The following is a 19,627-nucleotide window of genomic DNA, read 5'->3' as shown; positions in this document are numbered from 1 at the left end:
GGAGACAATTTATGGGCAGCTCTACTTGGGAACTCCAGCAGTAAGGCCCACACAAGCATCTAACAGATTTACACTTCAACAACAGGCTGGCTGTATTCAGAGACAACATATTCCTAATATTACTAACATCCCAGCAGGTTTGGATCACACTTAAAATTGCTTTTAAGTGTAAGTGCTTTTAAGTGCAAATTAGAAATGATTAGGAGCAATTGATTTTCAACACTGTCAAAACAGCAAAAGTAGAAGGAGATTTTTCCATATATTTAATTTGGAAAATAATTCATGTAAGTTATAAAAAGCTTTGGTGATTGCTGAAAGGTCTCACATTTTTCCTCAAATTGCTTTAAACCCATTATTGATAAACAAGTTGTTGAGGAATACATTATTTCAAAACTCTTTAGAAAAAGAAGATGAAGGGGCAGACAGTTTCTTAATCACTACACAAGAAACTTTTTAAGCTCCTGTGTGACAGCCATTGGATCTATTTGGGTCACTCTATCACTAATGAAATGCACTTGCCTCCAGAAAGCAGAACTGCAGCTGTTTTGCCATATCTGTAACAAAATCAGAAGAGTTTAGCATAAAATCTCAACTAATACCCTCTGAAGTTTAAACAAGAAGAGAAGAGCATGAAAATTTGGAAGACAGAATGATGGCCTATAAATTCATCTCTCTCTCTTTTACAAAAGGGACATAAATTCTTCAAGTATCTCACCTGAGGAATGGCTTTCAGGCCAGCAGAATGGCCACTGGAATCCTGCTGCATTATTGGTCCATTACAGATAAAAAGGGAGAGAGGCTCGTACAGGAATCACCAAAGCTGCTTCCCAGGGAAGAGATCAAAGCACATTTTCGGTGCTATTTTGGACAGACTACCTTTCTTAGAGATGAAATAATGCCCTTTTTTTGCTGTGTAGCCTGTGTGACTTTCAGTGCAGTTGTTCCATCATGACTCTATTAGCCTGCCACAAGCTCCCCCATCATGAAGCCTCCCACTTCATGCACAACTGCTCCTACCTCCCATTTAGGTTCACAGCCAGGTTGCTAAATTTAGAATTATGGTGTGGAACCTGGGAACTAGCGAGTTTTCAGCCTTGATGGAAGAGCAGCAGTGCTGTGAGGTCAAGGCAAACAGCAGACTCTGCAGTGGCCTGCCATGATCAGTCAAAGCCTGAGCTGCACACAATTGTTCCTTGCAATTTCCCCTCTTGACTGCAATCCCATGAGGAGTCGTGTGGGCACTTCTAATATTGCTCAAGTTTTATGAAATCAAAGGATTACATTGTGTTTGGATCAACTGTGTCATCCTGCACTTCTTAGAGCAAAAAGAACGCGTTGTCAGAAGCAGAGAGAAGTACAGTCCTAGAGGTTTGACCTGGAGGGGATGTGATCTTTAAAAACAATGAGTTTTTAAAGAACATAAGACCTTGAAATGTGATTGTAATAGAATATGAAGAGGCACAAAGCACTGACAGACCAGCAGCTGGCAAAGAACTGCTCACTGCAAGTGCTGTGAGAGGGAGGCCTGAAAAAGCACAACTGTGAATTTCCACTCCAAAATACCCCAGAGACCAGGTGCATCAGGGTCACTATGCCTTTAGGACAGATTACATCTTCTGGCTCCCAGGTCCTGCCAAGCAGCAAACTCAGTGAAAAGTAAGGAATAGAGACCTTAGAAATGAAATGCTCTCACTGGCTTCCCTCTCTTTTGTACAGCTCCCTCTCACAGATGAAAGCTCACATCCTCTCTTCCACTCCTCTGACTTCAAGAACTTATTCTGAGTTCCTGCTTCAGGAACATGCACTGAAGTGCTACCTTGAAGACTGCTCAGGACAATCCAGACCCTGTTGCTCATCTTTCCTGCGAGAACAGTGGTTGCCTAGTTAAACCAGTTCTTTCCATTCCTAATTTAAAAAGTTTATCAGCAAAGTAGCCCAGAATCTGCCCAAATCTCCCATCCTGCTGCCTTTTTATTGCACTAAATGAGGAAGTCTTGCTCTCTTTCTCTTCTTTCTGTGGTTTTGTTTTTTACACGTGCAGCAGGTATGAAAAATTCGTTCTATTTTGATTGAGGATGAGGTTAATTGGAACCCAAAGATGAAGCACCTTCACTGCCATGCCCAGCAGCACAGCAAGAGCAGCACTGCTGGCATGTCACTACACACTGCCTAAACAGGACTTAAACAGCCTCCTGTGCTCAGTAATATCCTTCACATTTCCTCCATGTCTTCTACACATTTCCCCAAGAAAGCCTTCTTTCATCATGAATAATATTTAGTCCTTGACATCCATCAGTAAACATCAAAATTGGAAAGGATGTATTCTTCATCTTAAAAGAAAGAAAACCTATCAGAAAATTATATTTTATATCACTGAATATTAGAGAGTACTTTATCTCAGAATTCTGAAGTGATAATATTTTCATGAAATGCACTCTTAATTCCCCATTGAGTTTCCCATTGTTTTAATAAAGTGTAATTTCAAATGAGATAGACAGTAACTACTGTTCTGTTTTCATGTTATCTCCACTAGGCAAGTTTTAAAAAATGTGAAAGCCCAGATTTTTAAGGAGTAGTGACTAATAATCCTAAAAATCATTCTTGCTTTAACTTCTGCTGCACTTAATTTAGGAATATTAGGGTTACCATATACGTGGGATTTTAACTCCACTTTTCTCTCCAGAAATGGTGCCAGATGGAATTAGAAGACTTTGGTCATTTGCCCAAGTTTCCTGAATTATCAGGAGTGTACTGAGAGCAGGAGTGAGTTCTGATGGGACTGCAGAAATCCCAGAAAAATGGCCAACGATCACAGGAAGAGCAAAACCATATTGCATTAATTAAAAATATTCCCATGACATTTATATACTATGCTACACCATACAGAGTCTTTTATTATTCTGATCTTAAAAATTAAAAAAAAATAATCCAACATACACCCTGTGAAATAGAAAAAAACCCAAAAGATAAGAACCTGGCAGTAACAAAGACTTTGCACCGAGGATCACCATACTCTGGGCCTGGCTGTTCACTCAGTTTTTATTCTACCTCAATGAAAAAACCTAGCTATAAGGTACTGATAATAAATATTTAGAGAATATCTCATAATTTCCTATAGTATTTTGCAAAAATTATGATCAACTTAATGTTGCTGTTGTCTGTTATGTATAAACAGAGATAATTCAGAAATTAATAACTTATTATCAAACAGCTTGTGCAGGCTTGGCAACTCTTTTTTGGACTAAAAAATGAATGTATTAGCCTAAAAAGGAACAAGGCAAATACACTCATTGTTGTTGAAAGCACTTCCCATTTGTTTTCCTCCAGTAAAAATGACCTCTGGTTGTCCTATAACCCCCTAAATTCTCTTACCTGGATTCTCAGCTCATGTAGAGTGCATGAAAGCAGTCACAGAGTGGCTTCTCTCAGCAGGTTATCTGCCTATCACACAGTCAAGGTCAGTGGTCATTTCCAAGGACATCCTGATTTTCCCACACTTGAATGTGCCCTTTTTTACAATAGTGATATGATGGGTGGGTGCATGGCAGATTAATTGCCCAGTGACAGCCTGAGTGATGTGTGAGGGGATCCTGCTATCAAACCTGCTCCAGCAGAACAGAGGACTCAGGGGACCTGAGGGGTCATTCCCATTCCCCATGTCCAGAACTGGGTTACAGAGCTGGTAAATCAAAGCAGTATCCTTCTACCAGGGAAATGCTCCAGGTGTAAATGCTATTAATTATGTGGCAGTCTGCAATTTATTTGTAGAACTTAAGGCAGTACTACTGCCTGTTACTAGATGTGTCTAAATGCCAGTATTTTCATTTGCTGCAAAGTGTAATCTGAATTGCTAATCCAATGGTTTTCAAATGAATTTGCTAGTTATTTAACTGGAGATGTAGAAGGCAGTGGTAGGAGCTGAGGGTCATAATTTCATCACCCTTTATTAAGTGGTTTAGATAATGGTCTGTTTTGCACTGGAGGTGTATCCAAAGTGTATCATCATGTTTTTATTTCCCTGGACTCTGGAACAGTGCATTTGTGTGTCCACTTCTCAAGAGTCATTTCCCTTCTTGTTACTCAGAGGACCATCACAGAATATGATGCCTTGCCCTTTATAATGTGAGAGGACCAGGCACTTGTAGCCCAATTGCCAGGGGCAAAGGAAGTTCAAAAACCTGTTTCCACTCTGTTCTTTTGTGTATTACAGTGTGGCAATACAAGAGACAATGACAGAAATCTCATCTCTTCCATTTGTTATGTTCCCACAAGAAACAAATCACTACAAAAAAACCCGAAAATCAAACTCCTAAGAAAACCACTGTTTTCTGTTTTGAAATTTAAGAAGCAACCAGAACAACCAGCCACATGAACCATCAGAACATGATGGTTGTGGCTGGCATATATTTATGGAAGAAGGATAATGATCATATCCATAAAAAGAGCTGCTACTGCTCTGAAGCTGTGGGTCAGTCACACACCAAGTTGTTGCCTTGTGCATGTGATAAAAATTGTTTGCTATTTTCATGTGCAGCTGAAGGAAGTGGCAAATGCAACCAATCCTCACCCTGCAATGAAAGAGCATAAATAAACAAGGAAAGTGGCACGAGTTTTCAGCTTTAGCCAAAGCACTCCAATGTGATTTTCTGCATCTTCCTGGTAATAAGGCACTGCAGCCACCCCAAGTGCCTCCAGGGTGCAGATGGTGACAGCAAGGGCCATGTTTAGAAAATTCATTAACATAATCTTGCCAGAGGAAGAAAAATGACCCATCTCCACAATAAAGAGCCAAGTCATGGAAGATGTGAATGTCACTCTCTGTCACAATAACAGAAAAGTTTTGGGAAGTGACCAGAGGGTGTTTAAGCACACAGAGAGCCCTCACAAGCAGAAATTAATTCTTGGATCAGAGTAAGGACTGGATTGGTTTGAAGGAGTTATTAACTCTCCTGTACCATCACCCTGCCATCTGCTTGCCAAAAATACCAAGGAGTGCAAGAGATGTCTTCAAGAGAGAGAGCTCCAATTGGTCACATGGGGTCACTGGAGGGAGAAATTAATCTCTGAACCTCATGAGATAGGACCAAGATAGCACCCAAAGATTCAGGAGTTTAGGAAGAGAGAACACAGGAGAGCTCTGTGTATGATCTTACTGTGTGTTTAATTTCCAGCAATACACAAACCCTCCCAACTCCAGCCAGCAGAGTTCAGCAGGAGTTTCCTGATCCCTCGAGTAAGAAAGTGCTTCAGCAACAATCCATCTTTACAGCATGATACAAGTGCAGGTGGCCAATCCTTCCCAGCAGGGCACATTTCCCATTGTGGTGACAACAGAGGATTTTAGGTGAACTCATTGAATTTTTACTGCTCGAAACTACACTGAAATCTAAAATTGCAGCCATGAGTTTATAAATTGTAGTGATTTTGGAGTAGCCTGGGAGCTGGTAATACTCCTTGAAGGACACTGAGAGGGAATGCATTACAAAACTCCCTCTGACATTTACTGCAACCACGTGGCTGTTTATCTCCTCAGGGAGAGAACAGGGAGGGATCTCCATGAAATATCCTCTTCAGTGCTGCTCTTGGCTTTGGGAAATACCCAGAGCATGCTTTGATTAAAACTATTGGGAAAATATAGAAAAATACATATAAACGTACATAGGAGTATTGCCTCACTATTAAATGGGGGAAAATCCCAAACTTTTTCAAGGCATGATTATTATTTCACAATGGCTCTTATCCTACATTACCTAAATTAAGTAGTAAATGAAGGATAACTTTAATTATGACTTTGGGTAGCAGGCAAAGATAGAATCCCACTGCTGGTGTGTTACCAAATGTGAAGAGCAAATCACCACATTTGTTTTAAAAAAAATCACACACTTACATTTTGATTCATCCCAGTAATATCAAATATTTGCTTTAGGAATGTAACTGCCTTTTGAAGAGATCTGACTTTTCAAACTCAGGCAGTTGCCCATAAATGCAACCAAACATCTATTCTGGTATTAAGGAAGGGTAAATTTAGGTATTTAGAGCCTCTGTCTGTCCCTCAGATACAGGACAAACCACTTACATTATTCCACAAAGGTCTACTTTACAAACTCAATGGCAGAAATTACAATTTCCGTGTATCACCACATAACCTTGTCAAGAACCAGGTGTTTAAGCCTAGGTTATAAAATGCTAAGTTATTTAATTATTTTTTAACATTCTTCATGGATTTCCAAAACCATATTTCTCTTTAGAATTCCCTGAACCCTGAAATGAGAGTAAAATTTCTGTTAGGAGTGTGCTGTGATTTTCTGTTTTATACCAATTTTACTACCTCATTACTCCTCTTTTTAGATAGTGTTGTGGGAAAATATTTTTGGCCTCTTCAGTAGAAACATTTGTCTGCTTGACAGGTATTCCCAACAGTTATTTTCATCAACTGGAGTGATTTTCTTGAGTTTAACTTTCCTGTATGGTTAGATAGACGGATAGACAGATTCATATATACAAATAAAATCACTTCCCCATTGAAAGCAATTATAAATATGCATGCTTTGAAATTAAAAATTCTCATTGATTTTAGCATATTTTCATTATATATTATCCCTCCTCTTTAAATGACTAATTACTTTTCAAATTTAGTCTTAGGAGTCAATTGCTGTGTCCCTTCACTCTTGCCTGATCTCAATATATATTTTATTTTTATAAGAAATTCTTGTGTGTTTCATCTGTATAAATCTTTATTACAGGAGGTACAGAACTCTCCTTTTGCTAAACAGGAACTGCATAAACTCAGAAAATTCATATTGAATACATTTCATTTCCACTCACCACACTTTAAATTAATGTTACAATTCTGGTCTTCCAATCATTGCTATTTTTCATTTCTTTCTTTGGCAATAACTTCTTTCTCACAGTGAGGGGAATTTCATTTTCAAATCCAGTTTTGCTAATCCCATCATGGCACCATACTTTTCAATTCATCCACTGAAGACTGATTTTAAGTTAAATAAACTTATTACTCATAGCAACTACATCAAAGTTTCTATAATTCTTTACTATCCAACTCTGAAGAATGTGACATTCTGAAAGTAATTTTTACTTCCCATGGGATATTTATCTGTATTTTCTTCCCATTACAGTTCAAATTCTCTGTCTTCCAAAGCACAACAGCAAGACTGCAGCAGAATGAGGAGTTAAATTATTTTTTACATGCATGTTGGTTCAGAAACAATATTTTTTCCCCAGAGCACGCTGCTTTGGTACTATTATGGTTTTAGGATAAATAAGAGGTACTGTATAGAGATCCTGTACAGACACATGAAATTATTGTTTCCCAGCTCCTAATCCTTTAAAATTCTATTTAGCCTTGTTTCTATTTATTTTGTTTATTGCCTCATACTGCATGCTCTTCCAAGCAGAGATTAGTTCATGTGGATATGCACAGCCTCCAGCATAAAGGATGCCATTCCCAATCAGAGCCTCTAGGCCCTCCTGTAATACAAATAATAAACATTACCAGAAATTTCCATCCCTTTGACTTGCTGCCATATTCAAGCACGGGCTTGATATGAGTTGAACAAATTTGTGGCATTGGCTGCATCCTGGCACTTTATAAATCTGTCAACCCTTCAAATTCCTTAGGACATAAAACAAAACAACTTCCCAAATGAGCTGGTTTAAGCCTAATGGACACCCTGCCTGAGCTGCTACAGTTTGAAGGCAATTATTATTTTCTTGGGGAAACATCCAAGCAGCCTCTTCAGTCTAGTGTTTAACACACAGCACTTGGTGTTTTGTTTCTGTACGGACTGAGCAGAAGCATGAATTTATATTGTGGATCACTTGCACATCCAGCACACACGCAAAAAAAAAAAAAAATGTCTTATCTCTGCAAAACTGTGGGAATATAAAAACTGAGTCCTTCCATTTTGTACGAATTTGAGAAATCACAAAAAATCAACAGTACCAGAACTCCTTCCAGTCTGAAAATAGAACAGTAGCTAAACTCAGAAAAGGAGTTTTTAAGGGTTTTTTAACAATACTTTTTAACCATAATTTGAAAGACCCCTAAGTATTAACACTGTACTCACATTGTAGCATTTTGCTAGTCAGCAGAAATAAGATTTTGTGTGTGTGTGTTGACCACACTGAGAAAAGATTAGAAGTAATTATATAAAATGAATCTTACAGTTGTATCTCAATCACAGCTGAGGGTCCAAATTCCAGCCTGTAATTAGGACAAAAATGACTTATCCAGAAGAAGCTCAGAGGATAATTGCATTACTTTAGGGATGCAAACTACCAAAAAACCTCGTGAGAATATCAAAGGGCTGAGATTTTTTGTCTGTGATCCCATTTCAGAGTTTGGTTTTATCACTAATGTGGTCAGAGTGCTCCACATTTCACATGTCCCAAGGAGCTCGAGCCCTCAGGATTCCACTCTTGTAACTGGATTGTGGTCAGGCCATGTGACTTTGAGCCTGTGCACACACAAACACAGACAAAAGTGCACTTCTAAAAATTTGTTTTCAATGAGTGAGAAAATAGCTTCCACACAGTTCAGCTTTCCTTTTGTTCTGGCAATGTTCACACCTATTGCTTTATACATCCTGAAACTGTGCCACATGGATCAAACACACAGCTGCCCTTAAACTCAGCTGAAAGGCTGCTCAACCTAAAGATGATAAAACAACATAAAATCTCTTTCTCACTATCAAGGAAAGGAACACAAGAGTAGGCAATAATATCAATTTTTATCAATATCAATTTTTATTATATTATCAAGCTAATTTTTGCAGTTGCATATATAATTATAATTACTTCTACACTTTAATAAATAAAAATAAAGCCCTCAAATATAGCATGGTTTTGAGGAACCAAAGGCAGATATTTACATGAGAGGTACATGTGGAATCACATTCTGGAGTTCTTTGTCCCTTTCAAACTACAATTTTACTAAGTGTCCAGATTTTGATAATAAAAGAAATGCAATGCATTGAGAAAATTCTCTGAGAGGTTTTTTTCTGAGTTTTTGTGGGGTTTTTTTGGTTTTTTTTCCTGAATTTTTATTTTCTGGCACGTGTAAGAAATGTTGATTTTAGAAATTATTCCCCTCTTATTAAAAATATTTTTGAATGTGTATAAGAAAAAAAACAAGATTGTTTTTTTTTTTTTCTGAGGTGTTTTAAGGACAATTTGTGAAACTGCTTTTGTATCACAATATGGATTTTTTCTTTTTTTTAAATCAAAAGTGAAACCCTTAAAGGAACTTGCCTGGCTGTTATCCTGTCATTCCTGATTCACAATAATCAAGTTGCCAGTGTTCCTTGGGAAGAAAGATTCTGCCATGCTACTCATTCAGTGATGGCACAGTGATATTAATAACCAGTGGTTTCTGCATCATGACCAGAGTTTCAGAAGAGCATCCCTATGAAACTGAGCCCTCAGGGCAGTGTCTGCACAGAATCCAATGGAAATCCAATGCCCAGGGAATGGAATCCATCTCACCATGGTGAGAATGCTGATCCCACACCTGTGCCAAGCCCTGCACACAATGTGGACCTGAGTGCACCTAACTGCTTCAGGCAATTGAAGCCATCAATTACAATGGTAATTAGTTTATTCCACAGAAGAGCCACTTGTTAGGCAATTTGATTTCCCTATGCAGGCTATTATTTTGGAAAGTGAGAACAAGAGATAAGCAAGCTTTCTCAGAAGAAAAGGCAAACCAATAATTAATAAATGCTACCAAGTACCTCTATTGCAAATGGGTAACCTTTATCAGCAATTTTCAGGACACCTCCACTCAGCAGGTATGGAACCGTGCTGAATCAGGAATTCAGCTCCTCTGCTACTTCACAGCTCAGCCTGAAACTGGTTTATACAAGACCTAAGCAACAAGCCTCATAAAACTTGGAGAAACAGAGAAAAACTTTCAAAAATACATCATCTTACAGTACCTAAGTGCCTGCTTACTGTGCAGCATTTGCAGAAGTAGAAGTGGAAACACGTTCAAACTTCACAGAGATCCCCAACAGCTGTGCCAGGACACCAGGGACTCCTGCAAGGTAAATATTTGCTGAGATAGCAGGAACAAAATGCTTCAGCAAATTAATCAGAAAGGTTTTGGCAAGTTCTCACGGGCACAAGGTGCTTTAAGATTTGTAGTTCCAACATGCCATTTGGCAAATACTTTCCCTGTGATTGCTTTTCAGAACATGCTCAGCATCAAAAACAGCGCAGCATTCCAACCTGCAAATGTCAGAAAGCTCTTCCAGGAGCAAAATCACACTTTGAAGTCTTTAACATCTATGACAGCAATGCTAGCGTGCAGTTGAAATAGTTGTTAAAAAAAGAAAAAAGAAATAAAAAGGAGTAAAGGAAATAAGATGGAAAAAATGTAACCAACCCCAAGCTTAACAAAGGAAACAGTTTAAAAGAGCACAGTGACTGAGACTCTTAAATAAATTCTGTTCTTTTAACCTCTTGAGAATCTATGAAAATATCCCAATAAATTATTAGGATTTCAGCAAAACAAAGATAAAGTTTTTGAAGCTTCAGAAGACTTTCAGAGTCAGTAGGGTGTATTGTGATAAAGAAACGAACACATTTGTTACTCTGCAACAAATTAGATTGCTCCCTATTGAATATATTTTTAAAAACTCCATGAAAACCACCTCAAGAAGAAGCAATTCAGTGTGTGGATTTGTAGGTTAGTTAAATTCCCAAAGAACAGTCTCATATTCTGATTTATACCTTGAGGAAACATGGTTGCAAATTTTAAGAGGTATAAGAAGGACAAAGTGCTTACAGATGGAAATAAACAACACCCAAGCATATGTCATAAATAAACCTCAGTCCATAAGAATAGCCAAGACTGCTGCTGTTTCATACTGTCACTAAGCAAAAATAGATCTAAAAAGTGATTTAAAATATTACAATTTTTTGTTAGTCTTTATTTGTCTAAAAAGTGTTAGCATTATACTCAAAACAAAAATATTAATTTTTCAATTCTGTGTATGCACCAGACCTAGAATAGCAAGAATATATGGCATCCTTTTCAGATCTTTGTCTTCCTTTTTTTTATTTAATGACAAATTACATCACCTAAGAGGAAATGTGATGTTTGCAGGAAAATGAAGAGTCAGCACTTAAAACATATTGAATTTTTATGGTAGACAAAACCTCAATTATTCATTCTGCCACTGTTTTACCTGAACCAGATGCACGGAGGTGTGTGTAACTCTATTAATAATTTTGACATAGCTGTAGCTTTGTTTTTTTCCATATAGTCAACTGATCAACTTGACCCTGTAAACTGTCCCTGACTTTATTTTCTGTTGTAAAATACTGCAAGACAACATTTTCCTGATGGCAATAATTAATGTGGGATGTGTTCCCCACTATTCAGAATGGTGAACCCCAAAACCAGTCCTGGATTGGAGACAAAATTCACTTTTTCAGATACCATACTTGTTCATTAGCTTCAGAATATAAAACTAAGCCAGAAACTGTTGCTGATCAGGTTTTTGTTTAATGAAAATTCTTTCTAACAGTGCTCTAAAAGTCACTTGAAAGGTCTGATTTGCCAAAGCATTCTTTAAAATGCATTTATAGATGCCATCAGTGGAACTGTTAACAAGACACAGAGATTTTTGAGTACCTCTGAACACTCATCTCCTAAAATACCACAGAGCTTGTGCCATGGGAGCACAAAGTCAGCAAACATTGGTGCCAATCCTGCAATCTCCTCTTTCATAAGGCTTCAAATAAAAGAGATTCTGCACTTAAACTGGCCTACACTAAGAAGAAACAAAGAACTAGTACCCAAGAATTTCTTAGCTTCCCAATATCATGAAAGAAACTCTCACATTAACAAGAAACCCATTAGCAGGCTATAGCAAAGCTTGATAACTGACATCATTAGAACATGATTTTTCTTGGTTTTGCACTAGTCTGTGAGTTCTCTTTACTGTTTATTACCATTTTAACCACATACTGCTACATCTAATCAAATTTCAGATTAATTTTGTTCCTATTTTATAGCCAAAACCAGCAAAATTTTGATTCAGAAATTCCAAGTTTTCCCCCTGTTGGTAATCTCCTTTGTTTGAACCAGAATTTAATACGAATGGAATCCTCCTCTGCTGTAGCCTCACAGAATCACAGGATCAGCTGAGCTGGCAGGGACCCACAAGGACCACAGAGCCCAGCCCTTAGCCCTGCTCAGGACACCCTCAGGAGTCACACCCTGTGCATTGGGAGTCTTGTCCAAAGGCTCCTTGAACTCAGATCATAAAGAATAAAAAAGGATTTATATCTGTATTCCAATGGGTTATTCCATTGGATCACTGGAGCTGTACAACTCAGATGGATCAGTGGCAGAATCTCTGGGGCAAGGAATGACCATGTCTGGGAGATGGAGCATGCTCCAGGAGGCACCTACAGCTCCTCTAAGGGGGCAGTGGACAGTGGGACAGGTCCTCACTGTCCCTGTGCAGCTGGCATAGCTGACAAGGGACAAATTCTTTCCAAAAAGTCTGCAAGAGCAAATATTCCTCATGAATTTACAACTTTGCAAGACACCCCAAATCCAGGTGTGCTTTCCTGTCAGAACCTCAGACTGCAAACTAGAGCTGATCTAGCTGCCTCTATTAGAACCTTTCCTAAAGGACTCTGCAGAACATAAAACTTTTAAGCCACTAAGAAAGTTACTTATTTTTTACCTTCTGCCCCAGAAAATAATATGATCAATTTAGTTCTTGTTTCTTGAAATATTTTAAAAATCCTGGGTACATTCTGCAAAATTAAGAAATAAACAGCATTGCACAGGGCAAAAGCCACAGAAAATGAGAGCTCTGGCAGAGCAAAGGAAACCACCCAGCCTCAGCCCAGCTCTGCCAGCAGATGTTTGCTCCTGTTTGTGGTCCTTCACCTAAGCACTTACATTGCAGTGATCATGTAAAACCATATCTCACTTATTCAGATAGTCATAAGATAAAGTGAACTTACTATTAAAAAAATAAAGTAATGCCATTTATATTGCATTGCTCTCAGGGAAGTTATCTTAATTCAAAGCGTTTGAAAACAATTACAGTAACTCATGGCCAGAGCTGAGCCTGCTTTAAATTCAGGTAGTTTAACTTTTTATCATCAAAGAGAGGCCGCAGTTCTCCACATGAAAGATCACAAGGATGGTGTTTAAATGTCGGCAATCCTGGTCATGAAAATATTTCAAAAAATTTTGTGGAGAATGTTAAAGTGAAGGAATGATAACCTTGTCTTTCTTAATAGTTGTAATAAGTTACCAATTCAGCTTTTTTAAGACAGGGACTTAAATAAAAATTAAACATAAATAAATGCTTTGACAAAGATGGCAGAGGAAAGACAATGGAGTTATTTTTAAAAACAGAAAAATAGGTCTGTCACTAAAGTGAACTTCTATTGACATTGCTTTAATCTGAGAAATTTATTCTTCCACAAATTTCAGAAAAACAATGAAAATTATAAAGCTAATAATGAAGGTAGTAATAGATATTTTCTAGAAAAGATACATTATGTGAAACTTTAGAAATTAATGTAGATATTTGTAAATACAGAATTTTTCTCTGTTACCTCTGTCATATTGGATTTGGGAGGCATTAAATAGCAAACAATGCACATTTCAGCCACTTCAGCTCAGCTCATAGAATCCTAAAAGAGAATCTGTTCATCCATTTTTCCATGGAAAAGTATCCCTCCCTTATCTGAAGAGCACATCAAAATTCACATGAGTTGGCCACAACAACAAGAAAATAATTGCTTCTCTTTAGAATTGACTTCTATTTCTGTGGGACCTGTAGATGACACAGGCAGCCAGATGTGTGCTGGGTGAGGAGAAGACTGCTTTTGGCAAGCTTCTGGATGTTTGGATGTCTTGAAAAATTGACAATGCCCACAGTATTTCAGAGAGGGTGGAAGAACTCAACAAGCACCATATAGAAGTGATCTTCACAGGGCACAAGAATTAGCAAGAAATATTTGGTAAAGGAAGGTATTATATATCTTAGGTATTTCCTAAGACAGTTTAGAGGAGCTGTAGAAATCCAAACAAAAGCAGCTCTCAGGCAGAGACAATGGCCAGTTGTTACCTGGCTGTTACTCACATTAGAGGATTAGCTCACAATGCTTTGTGAAGCCCTCAATTCATGTAACTCTTCCTAGCTGGGCACAAAGTCTGGGGTACCCCGTGGCTGTGGTGTCACAGCACTCGTCCTGGCAGACTGCTTTTCACCCTTTTTGTGTGTTTTGGTGTTTGTGTATTTACTCCCCTTGCATAATATAATCTACTTTTTGTACTGTGTGCGTTTTCAGGCACCTAAGCATTCCTCACATGCACAGAACTTTCAGAAGTTTAATAAAAACAAACTGAGTTTTCCCAGCTGGTTGTACAGCAGTAATTAAGTAAAAACTGCTATTCCCAAGGTGTGCTCATTTCTGCTAATACCATCAGTACTGCTGCTGCATGCTCAAGCAGGTTAACAAACACAATCACATCAGCTTTTGTTCTTCCACAACAGCAGGGCTGAATCTTCATTAGGCATAAAATAATGAGGAAACATGGAAGAAGAATGGAATGTGATAGGTTTATGTCAGCTGAACACCCGGTCTATATAATTATTTGAAAAATAAATAAAGAAAAGAAAAAAAAAGATAGGATTGGTTAAGAAATTTTAAAAAGTCAATCCATCTTCTAGCTTTGCAGTCAGTTGGACATGAGAGCTACTGGTTTGACATCAAAGCATTGTGTGATATTTGTAAAGGTAAGAGCAGAATTAATTCTCTGGTTGTAAACCAAATGTATTTCCCAAGATGGGAGAAGATATAAAAGGAACAGATGTTCCACATCTAGAATGTAAAAAAGTTAATTGGAAAACATCAGGAACCAGAGAATTGTGACATTTTTAAGTGGGGGGTGGAGGAGGAACAAAAGGATGACTAGTTATGTCTAGTCTAGGGTGGGAATGGTTCTTGAAAGAATTATATTTACTGGGTCATTTTTTTTTTTTCTAACTTTTTAAAACAATGTCAGATCAACAATCATTTCTGAACGTCATTAAGCCACAGAAAGGACATTTCAAATCTGCATAATGATTTTTTACTTCATGCACACAGATAAACACACCTGCATCAGGCAGCATAGCTTCTAAGTAAGGGACACTAAAATGCTGCAACCTTCTAATCACAACACAGTCTAATTCTTAAAGAAACAGGCTGTTAGTGAAGACCTAACAGAGTGCTGCCCATGCTTTATGCACAGTGATTTCTTCTGACACACTCACTTATCAAAGTGCATCACCTGTCATCCAGCTTGCTTTCTTGGTACCTAATCATGTATTTGTCTGCTTTCAGCAAATGTCTCTGCAGTGATGCATTCAGAGTAAGATTCTGGAAAGGGCTCCAACTCCTCCATTGAAATGTCCAAGCTTTAAAATAGAGCATTTTCCCTTAAATTGTAGCTATCTACCTGTAAAAGCCCTACCCAATGCATCCAGCCATCTTTCCCTTTTGACAGGGAAATTCTCCTGAAACTTCTCCTGTAGGGACCTGCTGAGTTTGTGGTTTACACCCGAGTGTCTCAAAATATGGCCATAAGTCCTTTGGGGATCTTTACATAGATTTTTGCTTATTAGAAGGTATTTAATTTGCATTTATTAACTTATAAAAAAATGCTAATTTCCTCCCACGACAGTTTTCCTTTTGCAGTCTCTGAGACCAGTCTGGAGCATATTTCCAATCACATCACTTCAGTAAAACCTTGTGGAACAGACTGTCTTGCTGGCCTCTGGAGGAACATTTTTACCACTGCTGCCCTACCTTGCTGGCCTCAGGAGGGACATTTTTTTTCCACTGTTGCCAGCACTGCTTGTATTTTATGGGAGGAGATGCACGTAACCACTCAACAATGAAGCATCTTGACAAACAGCCCTTGTACTGCTGCAATTACCATATCTCTTGATTGTCAGGAAATAGGCTCTTGATAAACATGTGGTTCCATTGTTTACCCACGTTTGTTTTCAATTAAAGTCAGAAACCTATAATGTGCATTACAACATTGCTCAGCTTGGTTTGAAATAGGCAGGTAATTAATGATTAGACTATTTATTTAAGACAATCTCTGGAGACTTCAGGGACAGGGTAATCCAAGACTACAAGGCTTGTTAGAAGGCTAGAGGAAGAGCAGTTTCTTCAGGTATTTTTCCTCCTGTCCAATTCTTGCACTTTAGGTATCTTTTATTTTATTTTGGCTAACCATCCTAGAGATGTCCAATGTTCACAGCCCTTCCCTGCACTCTGTGTCATGAGACACAGAGCTGAGCAAATAATAATCTCTAAACAGTTCCACTGTAATTATTTTTGCTAAGCTGCTGGGCTGATCACTCTGTTGAATTTTGCCAGGCTATCACTTGGTAGTTCCTTTCAACCCACAACAAGTTTTCTTCATAGTGTATTTGATTCAGTTAGAGAAAAGTTGTACAGACATGGGTATGACAGATACACATTCACAGCATGTACATGATGTGTGTGTACAAATGCACACACATACAACATGTACATATATTTGAAAATAAGCTATAATTTTCATATTAGTACATGGCTAAGCACTCATGATTCCTGTATACAAAACAAAGTCAATCAGTTACTTACATCATTCAAAGATCAAAGTCACATTTCCAAGATACTTTGTGTCTCTGTGCATTATACATACACCATGTTTCTTTTTTAGGCTAATGTGACTCATTTTTATTTTGAAGTTGCTCATTCATTTGCATAACTGGAAGTTGTGCCTATGTGCCTGAGGAAGAGCAGTTCTTTATATAAAAGGGATTTCATGTTTTCATATTAGAAAACACATGGTCATTATTCCTAATAGACAAAAATTGCTTATTAAAGAGGCCAAAAAATAACAGCCTTTAAAACATCCTAATTGCAGCCTAGATTGCTTCCTTTATTGAAATAATAAAGAAAAAATCATAACATGTATGCAATTTAATAGAGTGATTCACTGAACTTCTAGAATCATATGGCTATAAGACAATAATATAATGTTGCTCAGCCACATCTGTTGCCATTAATTTCCCTCCCCCAAATTCTGTGGAAAGACAACCCCCTCAATTGCACTGTCTGAGCTTATTCCTGCTGATTCCAGTAGGAGTTGGGCTTTGTCCTTAGCAACATGTGCAAGAGAGTTTGAGAACAGGATTTGTTTTGAAAGTTTGAAAATGGGAACTTTTCTCTGATTTGGCCATAATTATCATGCAAGAGATGAAATTCTGTTTAAATTATGCTTTTCTCCAAAAGAACACGAAATGAAGTGGTTGATTTCATGATTTGGAATATCTCAATGGTGTCATTCTTACACTGTTGCCTTTACATTCCTTGATGAAGCAGGCCTTAATAAGGAAAATATTTTCTCTCAAATCACATTTATATTGAAAATGTTAATCTGAAATATCTTTGATGCACAAGAATTTAGGAAGTGTTCTTTAAGTAAATGTGCATCCAGGGACTTTTTTTGTTCGTTTCAACACAGATATTACCTGTTGGAGTGTGCACTTATTTATTATGAAAACTTAATCTTATCTACTAAGATCATACACTAGAAAGTTTTGGCAGACACCACTTGTTTTCAAAAGCAATGTGGCAGCTGCCCTGCAACAACATGACAATTCTTAGTGGGAATTTCCCAGAACTTTTGTGGCACATGAAAAATTAAAAGCATTAAAACCTAAGAGGAAGATGCCAGTGGTTTAGGGAGCCAAACACAGTGATGGATTCACATGCTCAAAGGTAGGAGCTTTACCTCCTGAGGTTTACTGACCTTTAATGCCACTTCAGCTTCTCTGGGGCATGCACTGCTGGGAGTTTGCAGTTCTCAGGTAAGGACACAAAGGCATTTTGTGCTGCATGGCAGCTGCACGTCCCCACAGGGAGGTACCCATAGGATGACAGACACATAAATTGTGTTTAGTCAGAAGGAAATAGAACAGTCAGTCACTTACTGAGCTTCTGCATTTAAGTCAATGCTTGTAATTTCACTTTGGACTGTAAACTTCTGTACCAGATGGACAGAAAAACTTCCCACTACAAATGCAGTGTTGAATTCTGTACGTTTTTGTTACAATCATGTGTAACTACCTCAGCTATTATCTAACAGCCAAACAATTATAGTCAACTACATGAAGTTGCCTTGAATTTGCTTGAAATTGCTCTCCACAAAGCACACTCTCTTTCAAATATAGCCTACATTTTGCCAGTCAGTGTGTATATTTAATTTTTAAATGGTATTTCAGAGAGAGATGAACTTTTGGTGTTCTAGAATCACAACCCTAACACCTTTCATTAGAACAGCATTATTTTGTGCAAATATTCTGTCAGAAATCCTGCACAGCTGTCTAAAATAAACCCTGTTTTTTTTGATTCAGTTTTATATTTCTATTTCCAGAACATGCCCAATTTCATCTGCAAAGCAGGACAGCAGATAATTGTGGACAGCTCTGCATGTATTTTTAAAATGAGATAAACATAAATTTAAAGCAAAAGGAGAGGAAGAAAAATAATGTTAAAAGAAGATGTTGAGTAGCAAAAAAATAAATAAAAACACAAATGCACAATTGTACTGGTAAAGACAGAGGAAATAAGGGAACTATTCCAACTTCAGCTGAATTATAGGTAGAAAACTACAGCTGAAAACGAGGGCAAGAGGGCAATTTTCCCTCTGCTTTTTGAGAGGTGAGGAAATCCTAACTCTTTCCACTAACTCCTCCTCACTCAAACTCCCACCAGTAAGAGCCCAAAATTAGAGAGATTTCACAATTCTGAGATTCAGATTTAGCTCGTAAGGGATAGAAGGCATGGGATCATCGGGAAAAAAAGCACATTTGTAATGTCAGAGCATCAGTTCGAGAAATGACCCATTTAGCTTTGCCCATCCTCAGCCAATTCTCCTTTTTTTCGCACCACCATACTACACCCATTGGCAAAAGCCTCCTGCACTGGTAAAGTGCACAGCCATGGTTACCACAGAAATTTTAAGCAGATCATAGACTCTATTGCCAGAAAGGTGGTAATAAAATGAATGATGGGCAGAATTTGTGCCAGAAAGTTCTATTCTAACAGTTACATATATTGATCCACATAATAGAATATCAGTACTTAATCTGGTTGAAACTAAACCATTTTATATAAAATCCACTTGTAGGAAATGCCTAGCAAGCAGAAAATGGGCCAGGAAATATTTTCATTTCTAAATACCATACATAGATGAATTATCATTCATTCATGTTAAATATAAAATTGAGAAGTAACATTTATTCATTATAAGGTATAGGAATTATTTACATTCTGTTATTTACACCATTTGGAAAGCTATACTGAGAAAGTATTTGGGGACATAGTTCAGGAAAAACAGAAATAATATTGGCCTACTTCTAGCTACCCTGCAAGCTTTTATTTTAAAATTATATCTCTGTGAATACCCATTACAGCTACACATAACTCTAAACCATCTATTGCTTAACCACTCAGGTGCTGATTAAATAATAAATATGGAAATTTTTACAGCTAACACTCAATCACAGTATCTTTCAAA

This window comes from Molothrus aeneus, chromosome 14, assembly GCF_037042795.1.
Source record: "Molothrus aeneus isolate 106 chromosome 14, BPBGC_Maene_1.0, whole genome shotgun sequence".
Classification (NCBI taxonomy): domain Eukaryota; kingdom Metazoa; phylum Chordata; class Aves; order Passeriformes; family Icteridae; genus Molothrus; species Molothrus aeneus.
This window is presented reverse-complemented; position numbering follows the sequence as displayed.